The 13,188-nt window shown below is 35.5% G+C and overlaps 1 long non-coding RNA gene across 1 annotated transcript; it reads left to right on the top strand.

Annotated features, from left to right (window-relative positions):
* The first annotated feature begins 5,064 nt into the window (after positions 1–5,064).
* On the top strand, positions 5,065–12,185 carry LOC124097597 (uncharacterized). The gene is made up of 4 exons (XR_006853292.2): positions 5,065–5,726; positions 9,733–9,905; positions 11,152–11,229; positions 11,640–12,185. It is a non-coding gene; the product is annotated as an uncharacterized LOC124097597 (long non-coding RNA).
* Positions 12,186–13,188: the final 1,003 nt, after the last annotated feature.

Here is a 13,188-nt window from a genome sequence, read left to right as displayed (position 1 = left end):
TTTCTTTTTTCAGATGTTTCTTAGAACATCTTCTAAAGTCTCTCTTACCAACACACACATAAACACACATTCATGTTTTTGAGAGGGATGTGGCTCAGCTAAATGCTTTCTCCTGTGGTTCTTCATGTTTTCACGCAGGTGTTGTTAGGTGCCATAGTCATCTAAAGCTCAAGTAGGTCACATATCCAAGATAAGCTCATTCATAAGCCAGAAGATCATGCCTATTGTTGGCCTGAAACATAGCTGGTGCTGTTGAACACGATTTTTCCATGAGTTCTTCCACATCCTCGCAACTAGATTCCAAAAGGAGTCCCCCAAGAGCTAATCTTCCAAGAGAGCAAGAACAAAGCCACAAGATGTTTATGAGTTTTTTCACCAATGATAGAATGCCATTTCTCCCACATTCTGCATCCCTTCCTGCAGAGGTTCACTCTCCATTAATAGGATAATGAGGGGTTTCTATTTTGTGGATATTCAACTTTGCTTCAGCTGCAGAAAACACAGTTAAATTGTGACCCTCAATTTTCATAAATACTTTTGCTCAATGTTTCCTGGCTTAGAGTGGCTGCTTTCCTTTCATTATTTTTCAAAATTTTTATCATTATTTTAATTTTTTTAATATTTAATTTTTTGTAGGGCTTCTTAAATAACATCTGGAAATAGGTTGAGTGCAAATATAAAGTGTTATTGTGGTAAATTTCCAGCTTCCTTCCCTCTCCTTCTCTCTCTCTCTTTTCTCTCTGTCTGGTTGATTCTTTTCTGTTTCCCTCTGTTTCTGGTTTTATTTGTTTTTTTATTTTTTATATTTTTTGTTTTATTGTTTATCTCTTGCAGAAACTGAATTTTCAGAACTGAGAACTTGGATTAAATTCAGGTATGGTAGTTTGATTTTTCAAGGGAGCAAGATTCAAAAACTTTTTTCCATGACATAACTTTACATCCAATGGGGAAGACACCTGAACACCCCTATAAGAAGCGTTGCTCCCCCAGTGAACAGGGGCTTCCATTCTTTGCCAACAAGTATTAAGCTTTTCTTTACCTTACACAAGCATAAGTTCATCTCATTATGCAAAACCAGGGAGAAATGATGTGATGAATTTTAGATTCTCATCAAGAATTAATTAGCTCATACTTCCTATAAATGTGGTGTCATCTCTTAAGTTCCTTAGAGTGCTGTACATGACAAGATAAATTGCTAGTGACTTTAGGTAAATTACAGAGTTTTGTCAATCTTAGAAACAAAGCTGAAACTTGTGACAGTTTCGAAGTGTTCTCAGGAAATGTGGAACAACTCCCAATTAAAGCTGAAGTAAACAGCACATGTGAACCCACATGTATGGCTTCACTTAGAATGCTTTGTACAAGGCACAGAAACCAAAGGGTAAGGTTAAACACAGGCATAAATATGTGCACATGTACACACATGCACACACAAAGACACATACACAGGCAAACACATAGCCCCCTCTCTTGTGGTGTCATTTTACAAGAAGTTCTGCCCACAGGTGTCTGCGCTAAGAAGCCAAATGTAAACAGGTCCAGGAATAAGCACACAGTACTGCTTGCATTTCTTTCTTTCTTCCCTTCTCAATCTTTCTTTTTCCTCTTTTGTTACTGATCCATTAGACCTTGAGTTTTCTGAGAAGTTTCAGCCAACTCTTTCCTCTCCCAGAATGATTAACTTGGTCCATAGTGTTCAATACATAAATTGATGGTGCTGATTGATTTTAAATCAGCAGTACCTTATGTGAGTTTCTGTGTATGTCATGTGTATGTTGGTGAGAGAGAAAGAATTTAGTATAGCTGTCAAATGATACCACCTAATAGATGGTTGGAGGTGGTTGGCCACAAGAGTGTACCTATGCAGGCTACCAGAAAGTGACTCGGTTTTCTCTGAAGAGCAGCTCCATGTAGCTAATGATTGGAAAATCAAGTGATTAAAAACATACAGACCTCCAAGACACACTAATAGAGCATAAAATTGCATGCTCTTAATTCTTATAAGTATTCAGAAAAGGATTATGAGTATACCTCTCTCTCTCTCTCTCTCTCTCTCTCTCTCTCTCTCTCTCTCTCGTTTCGTCCACTCTTTTTCTGCAGTTGAGAATTGTGACCTCTTGAGTTCAGCCATGTGGGTAATGAGACCAGGGAGGCATAAAATCAGAAACAAGAAAGGTCTATGCACTGTGGCTTGCCTGTGGAGAGAAAGGCCCAGTGTAAGGACCAACTGGGACAGAATACCATTGATTCTCATTATCAGTCATAGTTCTTACCTATAAAGTCACTGGCACCTAGGTTAGTAAATAATAGAAACATAGCTTTTAGGAGAAAGGTAAGGTGAGCTTCTTGTGAGTCTCTAGTCACAACATATACATTAAGCAGTCAATGCATACCTTACATTATGTGTATTCTGCTTAAAGAAATCTTATGTAATATGCACTGTCAGATCATTACTGTTGATCTCAGTGAATAGCATTTTATAATTCATGCGTGACCAAAGTTTATAAATATGTTTTATTTGAAAGGGAAACCGCAACTTTCTTTTGCCTAGGGGCACTAAACAGCACTTAGCACTACCCTTGGGGCCTTTTAGTTTTCTTTCAGGTCCTGGGATCAAGCCTGGAGTTTTGTGCATTTTAGGCAAACACTGTACCACACCCCAAAGTCTTTGGGGCCATTTTAAGCAGCAGCATCACCAACAGAAAAAAATAAAATTTGGAAAAATATGGCACAAAACACACTGCAAAAGAACACTTGTTTCTAATATGATGCATGAAAACAGAATGCCCCTTTTTTAGGCCTTGGTAGAGAGCATGTGTATCAGGGGTACAAATTATTCACCACCTGCACATCTGTGAATGGTCTCAGAGGGCTCCAGGTTTGGAGGCTAAAAATAACTGCTACCTTGTAGGCAAATGAATGAGTTATGTGAATAAAAAAGTCTAGCTCTATATACATTAGTAGGCAAATTGGTAATCCTTATATTGAAATACATCGACTGCTCTAATCAGATCTATTGCACATCAATATGGGATCAAGATGAAGCAAAAGCAGTGGTTTCTAAGACTTGCTTCCTAGTACAGTTGTTTTGCTATTTAATTCGAGATGGTTGAGAGACTTAACTACTAGGCACCAATCGGAATCTAAATAAAATTTCTTTATAATTTAAGATCTAATGGCATAACTGAAGGATACAAAAATGGCAACTTGATAAATAGAAACAAAAATAATGTCTTTTACAGAAAATTATGCCCAGTGCTATTTTAGTGATATCTGAAGTGTCCCTGAGCTGGCATGACCCATTAGACACCGTTTTTGAAATTAATGTTGAACTTGGCAAACTTTAGAGAACCTGGATCTTTCTTTGGGATACAGCCAACATAAGAACAGCAGATTAGTGTAATAATAAGTATTCTTATTAGTGTGCACTAAGAATTTCAGCTCAGAAACTTATTTGAAAAAGCTCATGAAAGCTAAATCAAGTAGTTTGTACTTAAACATTGCCCCAAATCCTAGATAATATGATAGAAATAATGAACATAAGACCACAAGGAAACCCTGTAATATAGATATTTTTATACCCGTCCAATAGCAAATGGGTTCTATTATTTTAAGGATTGTTAAAAGAATGAAGAATTATAGCCAAAATTTTAAACAGGACACCTGAAATAGTACCTGATGTTCAAGGCAGGGCAGCTATCATTATTCTGATGCTTGCTGTTATCTTAGCTGTGATTCAAGAGGAAACAGAGGACCTTTTTGAGATGACTTTGTCTAGGCAGGCTTCTAATTGGGGATAGGCATCGCAGTGAACTTCTCCACTGTGGTAGAGACTGTTATGTGAAAATGATCTTTTCTCTCTCTTTTCTAGCAAGAACTGACCATAATCATATCTTCCCTTGAAGTAAAATGCAGTTATGTGACTGAGTTCTGGATGAGATGGAAACGGAGTCACTGAATGAGACTTCCAGAAAATTTCTTTCCATGTGATCAAAAGCATTATCATACTATTTTTCTTCTCTTTTCACAATGGGTCTAGGGTCATTCTGGGGACATGAGGACAGGGGTCACTCTAAGAATGGAGGAGCAGAAAACTAAGGAATTCTGAGTCCGGGTGCAATTGTGAAGCCCCCATACCAACACTGGATGGCCTGGTGAGAGGAATCAACAAACTGTGAGTTGTGTAGGCATTCAATTTGGGGTTTCTGTTACAAGCAGCCAAATGCAATCCCTAAGGGAAAGAGACCCAAGGGTGATACCTGTGACTGGAGCTCAGGAGTTATTAGCAGGTTCCTGTATGGAATATACTCAAGGTTTCCAACTTTCCCTAGGAAATAAAACATGGCAGATTATCACATAAAATGTGGGACTTTAAGTTGTGAGTTTCCAAGGTCATTGTGTTGGGTAGTAATGGATAATGGCACTGAGTCAAAAGAAATATGAATTAAAAAATATAGTTTTCTCTTCTTTCATATACTGGGTTTAAAACAGTATAAATTATGCCAATAACTATGGCGTAAGCATTGCTTTTAGAGGTGAGTTTCCAGGTCTCAAAGCTCTAGGATTGATTTTGGGTAAACTTATCTGAAATGTCCTTTTAAACAAGTATTTAAGCAATCCAGGGCCTGATTTCCTGATAAAATTCACACCACTTAGATTCATGAATAACTCTCTCTTTGCAGCTGATCACCAATTTTTCTGTGTTATTTTACATACCCCCAACAGTTTTAGACAACTTCTAAAAGACTGGCCTGACCTAAAACTTTTTTGCCTGCATTTTGGTTGACAGCGGACCTCTCCCACTTACTGAAAATAACATTGCAGATTTCCTGCCTAACAAATGGTGGCAAAGAGGGGCAGAAAAAAAAAAAACAAAAAAACGAGGCGTCAGTGATCCTACCTATGAAAATAGGGCACATGCTGTGCTAAAAAAGGAGAAGGATGAAAGGTCACTCAGTGGCTGTGTATCCATCCATTGTTCAGTGCAGGAGACGCTGACTCACTGTGCTGACGGCTGGGGAAATCCTGTATTTCCCTCGATGGGGGCTGTTGGTTTCATCTTGCTTAGGAGAGGCAGGCGCTTTATTGTTCTGCTGGAGACTTCGTGCCACTATTGCAGACTTGTGCCAAGTTGCAGGTGGCCTCTATAAATTATGTCATTGGGCGTTAACGTTTGGGGTGTAACATTTTCTTCTATTGTTTGAACATTCTTTTCACTCACCTGGAACAATGTGGCTAAGTCTTCAAGAAAAAATCCTCCCATGCTCACCTGTTGTATTTTTATGCTGTTGTGGGTTTTTTGTTGTTATTTGTGGTGCTGGGGATGAAACACAGGGACTCATGCATGCTGGGCAAGTGCTGTGCCAATGAGCTACACCCCCGAACCTTTCTTCTGTTACTCTCAAAAGAAGTTAATCTCTGCATTTTTACCATATTAGATAAATATCATGTAATTGTCAATTATTTATTTCATCATATTAAGAGAATACTACATGGGTTGTCAATGATATCCAATATCATGAACTCAATACTATCCTCCTCAATTTACAAGAAGGAAACAACAAACGTTAAGACATGGTGTCTGCCTTAAATGCATGAAGAAACTAAGTCAACTCGAGAATAATATGGCCTATAACTCACATCAGTCCCATGGCTGCAACTGAAGACCAAGGAGGACTCAGTGTGGAACTGCGTGGACTAAGGTCAAGGAAGAAGTCACCAAAGAGGTAATGAGTGACTCGAGGGTTCGAAGTTTATGTAGGTTCTAAATTGGGAGTCAAACTAAAAACATGCTGGCAGAAAACAGTAAATTAAAAGTAGGCCTGAAAAACAAGAGAATATGCAAAGAGAAACTTAAATATGTGTTAAACTTTTATGTATGCTTCTGCAAATTGATGAGAATAGTGTTATGTGCATGTAATAACTTATGTAGTATTTTCTTAATATGATGCAATAGATAATTGCCGATTACATGAAGTTAACCTAATGTAATAGAGAGAGATAACATTGTGGTATTTGGCTTGATGCACTAGAAAACAGAGGACCTTTAGATATGTGCAAAGATACAATTAAAGCAATGCTAGAGAAATGCAGCAAGTGTTTATTAATTATTAATATAATACTTGCAAAGTAAATGAATAATTAAATTAAAATTTAATGTAGAGATGTTTAGAATTACTGAAGAGGATAAACTATTTACTAACATTAAAGAATCCACTTATGGACAATTAAGATTCTATGCCCAAATTACAGAATGATGAAACTGGTGGGATCAAAGATAATTTCTTTCAATCCTCTAATATATTTGATGAAGAATTTTTGGTAAGATATGTACTATAGTAAACTCTCTATTATCTTGACAAATGCACACTTGTATAGGCAGCCTGATGCAGGTCACATTATTTTAAAACATTCCACAATTTAGACTTATGCTAGGTTGTACTAATTGTTCTGAATTAGTGAAGTTTTAAACAGTCAAGGTAAGGAAAATCTGATCAGAGTAAGCAAACGGTTTCCATGTTCCAGGTGGTGCTTTGTTGACAAAACTGTGCATTATGGAGATATCATTTAAAAACTTATTGTAATAAACTGAGCTTGTTTCTTTTGTCCATTGCATAGAATATATATTTCCCACTGAGCTGTTCTCAACAATTTGCACTTGCTGATTTGCAAAAGATTTTGTTGAAAGGTTTTTTTGTTTGTTTTTGTAACTTTAAGTTTATTCAAGTTTCTTTTCCTCTCCCTCTATCCTTCCTGCCCACTTTTAATTTTCTTTACTATTTTATTGTCTGTTTCTTTAGGCTCAATGAATTATCTTTAAGCTTTTCTAAAATTTGATGGATTTAATTTTATTTGACATCTTGGTTATTTCCCATGATGCTACTCCTAACTGAAATCTGACTCTCATCTGTCATTCTGAGTGCAATCCAATATTAGAGAATCTTTCAATATCTACCTGTTGAGTCTTTTGGAAATTACTCAGAAACATCTGTAGAACTCTGTCTTGCAAAGTATGGCCAATAGGTTTAACTGCAATAATTTTCATTTTATTGCTATATGAAATACCTTTTGCTCTTGAATAACTTCAAGAATATTTGAGTAATAAACAGGTCAAATCTCTGGATATAAAATCTCACAACCTAGCAAAGCAATGGTGATTTCATTCTTAATGTAGACAATGTTTTGTCTATATGTGACCTTTTCTTTAATTTTTGTTTTATTTTATTGATTCTTCTTAGTTATACATGACAGTAGAATCCATTTTGATAAAATTATATAAGCATAAGCTATATATTTCATTCTAATTAGGACCCCAATCTTATGGGTGGGCACTTAATGGTGGGGTTCACTTAAGTATTTTCATAAGTGTACATAGGACAAATATGTTAGATTTATTCCTTTTGATTTCCAAGTATTCATATGCACATTCTCCTTATCATTTGCATATAATTTGTATATTCAGAGTCTTGTTCTTACATCAAAGTAAGTTTTAAATGGAAAGGTTTCATAATCATTAGGTGTCTCTCACTGACATGATTTGAATTGGCAATACTAAAACAGAGTAGATCTCAGTTCAGGAGAAAGGACTTGGGAAACAGACAAAAATTGCCTCTTTATTGCTGAAAAAAAAATACAGCTTCTATTTTGAGCTTTTGTGTATAACTTTACATCCCTTTAAATTAGAGGATTAATTCCTGTGTTCAATGAATCATAGATTCTGATGTATCTCCCTATCAGGAAACTTCCACAAAATCCAGGGTCCAGAGTTTTTATTGGGGTTTACATGGCCACATTTGATTGAATCACTGGCTATATGATTGAACTCAATATCCAGCCTCTTCCTTCCCCCAGGGTTGGGAGATTTGGCTGACCTCAAAGTGAGATCCCAAAGTCCCATCAAAAATAACAAAGGCACTCACTCATATCACTTGGAAAATTCCAAAGATTTAGAGTCTCCCTTTCAGGAACCAGGGACAAAAATCCCTCAAATTATTTATTATCCAACTGGGTCCAATAATTTTAGCAACTTTTGTCAATGTTATTATGCCACTGAGTACCATAATAACTGTGAGGCAAAGGAAGTTTCCTGTGAGTGTTCACAATATTCCTCAGAGACGAGAAAAGAGTGCAGATAGGAGTACACGTTCAGTTGAAGATAACCTCGGACACTCTGAGAAACTAAATGCTTTAGGACATAAAGAATGTCAGGTGCTCCACTCATTTTCAATTTTCAGATTTGTAAACAAAAGAATAAAGGAGCCCATCATAACGTACTTCTGTAAATTAAGTCAAATAAAAATGTGGTTTTGAATTCTGTACTCATTAAGTAGAATGACAATTAAAAAGTAACTTCTGAGGAAAAGCTGATGAATTCTCATTTTTGGAAGAACAAATAGAGACAGAAGGTAAACTGGAACCCTCCAGAATTTGAGATACAGATGTCTGACATATGCTGTTTACAACCATTATCACTGCCTGGTGGCAACACAGGAAAAGGAACTTCCATTGAACACTTTGGTATTTGCTGTGTTGATGCAGGTTTGATTTATCTTATAGTCTTCCTAGAGAAGCAATAACAGACTTATAAAGATTACATTAGCATTTTTATACCTTTATAACAGTGGCTTAGGTGATGGCTTTGCATCTTATTAAACAAAAATAAGGATACTTAAAAAGTAGCCTGCTAGAGTTACAAGACATAAGGAGTCTCATGGATTACTTATTTATACCAGCTAATCCTGAGTCAGTGAAGGATCAACAGAAGAAACCAGACTTGCTTCATCAAAGAAGAAGGGCTTGAAGAGGAGGGTTCATTTAGGAACATAAGGAGAGATCTCTTCTGGTCTCTTTCCTTCAGACAGTTAATTCAGTAGCATTTTACATTTAAGACAAGTGAAGCCCAAGACAAGATAATTTCAACAAAGCTCTAAAACAGATACTGTTTAAATAAGAGTACAACAAAAAAATGTTAAAAGTCTTAATTAGCTTTCCATGTCTATATCAAAATACCCAAGATAAACAGCTTATAAAGAAGAAAGGTTTATTTTGGCTCACAGTTTTGGAGGTTTCAGTCCACGATCAATAGGCTCCATTGCTTTTGGTCTGCTGCAGATTGGTGCCTCAAGACACAGAGTGCATGTGGGAGCAAAGTATTCCTTTCATGGCTATGAATGAAAAAGAGAGAGTGGAGGCCCTAGGGCCCCACAGTCCATTTAAAACCCTTGATGACCAAAAGATGCCCCACCACCAGACCTCACTTCATACAGTTTATGCAATCTCCCAATAGCACCCAGATGGGAATAAGCCTTTAACACAAAGGTCTTTGGGGAGCATTTAAGATCTAAGCTACGGTAAACTTCAACCTCAGTGAACTTAAAACATTCCTCAACAATCCATCTGCTTTACATGAAGATAGAAGTGATAGAGACTATGAAGAAATTATTTACTAGGAAATTTACTTTCCTCAAAAGGAAAATAACAGTTGTTTTAGACATTTTTACATCATACCACTTTCATATCACATTAAGTAGACATTTTGCTTGTCAGGTTGCTTGTGTCAGATTAGCATGATTTATTTCGATGATTATCTTAATATTTTAAGTAAAACTTGTCCCTCTGTGGTGTTGGAAACTCTTTGTTAACATTAAGTGTCAGAATCATAAATTAACAAGGAAACTGTTTGGTTCCTATGCAACTCCAGGAGAAAATGTTTTGTTCTCTTGGTTCTTGCAGAAAAGACTGCAGAGAGATCTTGGACCTAAGGACAAAACCAGATAAGAATCAGTACAAAGGCACCAAGACTTTTGCACAACTGGATAAAGGAAAGAAAGGAAATTCCAGCTATATGCAGTGTAACTGGTTACCTTTACAGTATAAATAAAATCTCTAAAAGGGCCTGATATTTGGTAAGATCTCGTTTCTGAAGAATGCTTCTTTAAACATTGATTGGTATTTTATCATGTACAGTTCATGAGGCCTATCTGTGACCCAGATCTTTGTAGGTAAAGCCCAAGATTTTATACTGGATTCATATAAGATAGGCAAATGATTAACATTTTCCATGTATAAAGAACTCTTCAAAAAGATAAATATAAAACAGAAAAAAATGGTATATAACAGGCAGATTGCAAAATAAGAAATACAACTAGCAAACAAACACATTGGAAAAGCATTTCCCCCCCCCCTAGCAATCAAAGAAACGTGATGAATAAAATATTTAGCAATTTTTATTTACTCAATTGGCAAATAGGTAAAAATTATATAATCTCCACTAAATGAATGTTCAGCATCTTCTTAACTTTTAGTAATAAGTGGAGAGAAATATGCTAATAAGTATGAGTCATTTTTGAAAGTTTTATATTTGTGAAACAGAAATAGTACTTTTATAAATTTATACTATATAAGAGCTATACAAAGAGTTGAGAATGAGATTTCTTCACAGTAAGAATGTGGAAACAATGCAACTTTGTAACTGTAAAGGTTTATTAAATTATAGACTTTTGTGATGGAATATTTATTAAACAGTGACTAGTATATTCTCAAAGTACATGTTCATCATATATTAAGTCTTAAAGAAAGAGTTTTAAAAGAAGTACAATTTCTATTTGGTTATGAAAGATGCTATATAGAAAAAAAAACACTAAAATATAAGCTAAAATTTTAATATCTGGTGTCTCTAGATGTGAAAATATATTTCATTTTATACTTTTATTCTATATTTTTCAATTTTTATATGAAACATGAATTATTTTTAGAGATAGAGAAAACAATGAATGAAGGAGAATGAAGTAAAATGATCTTTAATAGCCTTTCATCATCAAAATGTTGTGATTCTGTTTTTGGAAATAAAGAGTATATTTATATATTTTAGTTGTAATGGGATTTTGTCTTGCATATCAGCATAGTCCTGTTTGGCATACCTCTGAACCAAGTAAAGGAGAGGAAATATGCACTATAACATAAGAGAAAATAGAGTGTAACAATTTAGGAGGCCAGGGATTCTTCTTGGAGGATGGCTGGATATAGCTGAATATATGCACCCATGTAACCCTCCCCTCCAAACACACATGAAACAAAAGTTTCAAACACAAATACAAAAACTTACCAACTTTACACAGAGTGATAATTCTATTATATTTCTTTTATTTTTAGGATGATGGTAAGAGTTATAGAACATTGCACTAGGAGCTCAAAACATCCTGAGCACAAAAGTATACAAATATTCCCCAGGTATGGACCAAAGATTGAGACTCCAGAGTGGGGTAAACTAATAAGGTGACTAAAAAGAAAAAAAAATTGTATGAACTTTTGTTTGTACTAATTTATTATCTTAATGTCTATATGTATACCTTTTCATAGTGTAAATATTAATACCACTAATGCATATAAGTTATAAATGAACATGAATAACATAGATTAGAGACGTGTTCATTTCTTTTCCTTCATAAAACTGTGTGATTAAAAATTTGAAAAAAAGGGGGGATATGGACTAAGGGTATGCAAAAAGAGATGAGAGGAGAAGACAGTTCTAATTAGGAGAGTTCCACTCAAAAAAGAATGAGTCTTGCAGGATGAATTATATTTTGCCAGACATACATATAAAAAAGATATCATAAAGAAGTGTTTTTTTTTGTGTTCAGATGATCAGATTGCAGAGGGGTCCTTGGAGGATCCCAAGAATGATGGGAATCAAATCTGAAGACAGCACAGGAGAAGAGGAAGGAAGCATCAGAAAGTTTTCCTTCTATCTAAAGACACTAGGGCAGGGTGGTTTCTACAGAGCTTCTCTTACTGGTGCCTTAGGAGCTGTGGTGCATGCCTTTTATTTATTTATTTTTTTGTCCAACTATATTCTCCACTCATCGTCATCTACTTAGTACCCCAGGAGGCTGACCCATGGCTGCATAAATGGGTTATCTTGCCCTATGTCTTTCATTTCGTTCCTTCAGTGGGATGAGGAATAAGCATCAAGAGGTCAGAACCAAAAAGAAGGTGAGTCTGGAAGAAGATCACTTCTCGGATCACGCTCAACTAGATACTCATGGTGGCTGTCTCTCTTACAAAAGGGTATATGTCATATAGCTGCACACGCTTTCTTTAGTTCTGGGCACCAGAAACTTCCATTGTCAAGCTACTTTAGACCATGACAGGAAGGGAGTCATTCCATATTTGTTTCCCTATATTTGACGCAGAACTTTGTAGAAAAGAACTATATTCTATTAAACTTTTCTCAAAATTTGAGCGTGCATCTATTTCATGTTGGGATTCCGACAGATACAGGTTCAAAAGAAGTGGGACTGGATTTCTATATGGGCAGAATATAGAACACCAATAGTCTGAGCACTTGGAAGCAGGGCCAGCACAGGAAAAGAAGAGAGATAGGGGTTAACTGGAAATGCCAATAAAAGGTTTATCAGGCCATCTGTATAAGGCAGCCTCAGTTTCTCATTATAGCCCAAGAAGAGAACTGAGAAGGGAAATGACACACAGGGGACTTCTGTGGGAATGTTCAATACCTTAATATGGCAGACAACCCATAGGGGTTCACTTTATTATTCATTCTTATCACTGTACATTTATATTTCATGAACTATTCTTCATGTGAGATATATTTCACAACTAAACAAATAGGAGGGAAAGAGTGAATGATTGTGAGTGAGGAGAACGATAGTACATGTGAATTATTTTAGTGAAATATTTGATATGTTTTACATACTATTTTCTGTTATTTAATTTCCTATTAGAATTGTGAAGTAGAAATGCTCATCCTTTATTTCAGATATTTACAGCAATATTTGAAAGTGTCATATGTAGGCTGTCATAATTCCATCATTCAATCAGAAAAAATTGTGAATCCCCAAATTATACTATTCCATTTTGCAAAATATTCTTACTTGCCATCTCAAATCAATTTTAACCCAGAGGGTTTTGAATAACTAATTTTTATTTTCTAAAGATTCTTTAATCATTAACAGGAAAATTTAAAGTTCAATTAATGCAAGCTCAAAAACATTGCCAGCTTGTGAAACAACCTCAAAATAGATAGCTTTAAAATATTTACAATATTTTTATCAGTCTGAATTTTAAAAGTGAAGAAAATGTTCAATTTATCCCAGTTATCACAGCAATGAAGGATGCTTATAAATATCTAAGCAGGATGGAGTTTGGCATTATCTGTTTTTTAAACAG

This window comes from Marmota monax, unplaced genomic scaffold (genome assembly GCF_021218885.2).
Source record: "Marmota monax isolate L192 unplaced genomic scaffold, Marmota_monax_Labrador192_F-V1.1 WCK01_AAM20220418_F8-fsc00457, whole genome shotgun sequence".
NCBI lineage: Eukaryota > Metazoa > Chordata > Mammalia > Rodentia > Sciuridae > Marmota > Marmota monax.
Note: the sequence above shows the minus strand (reverse complement) of the source record. Positions and strands in the feature narration are given on the sequence as shown.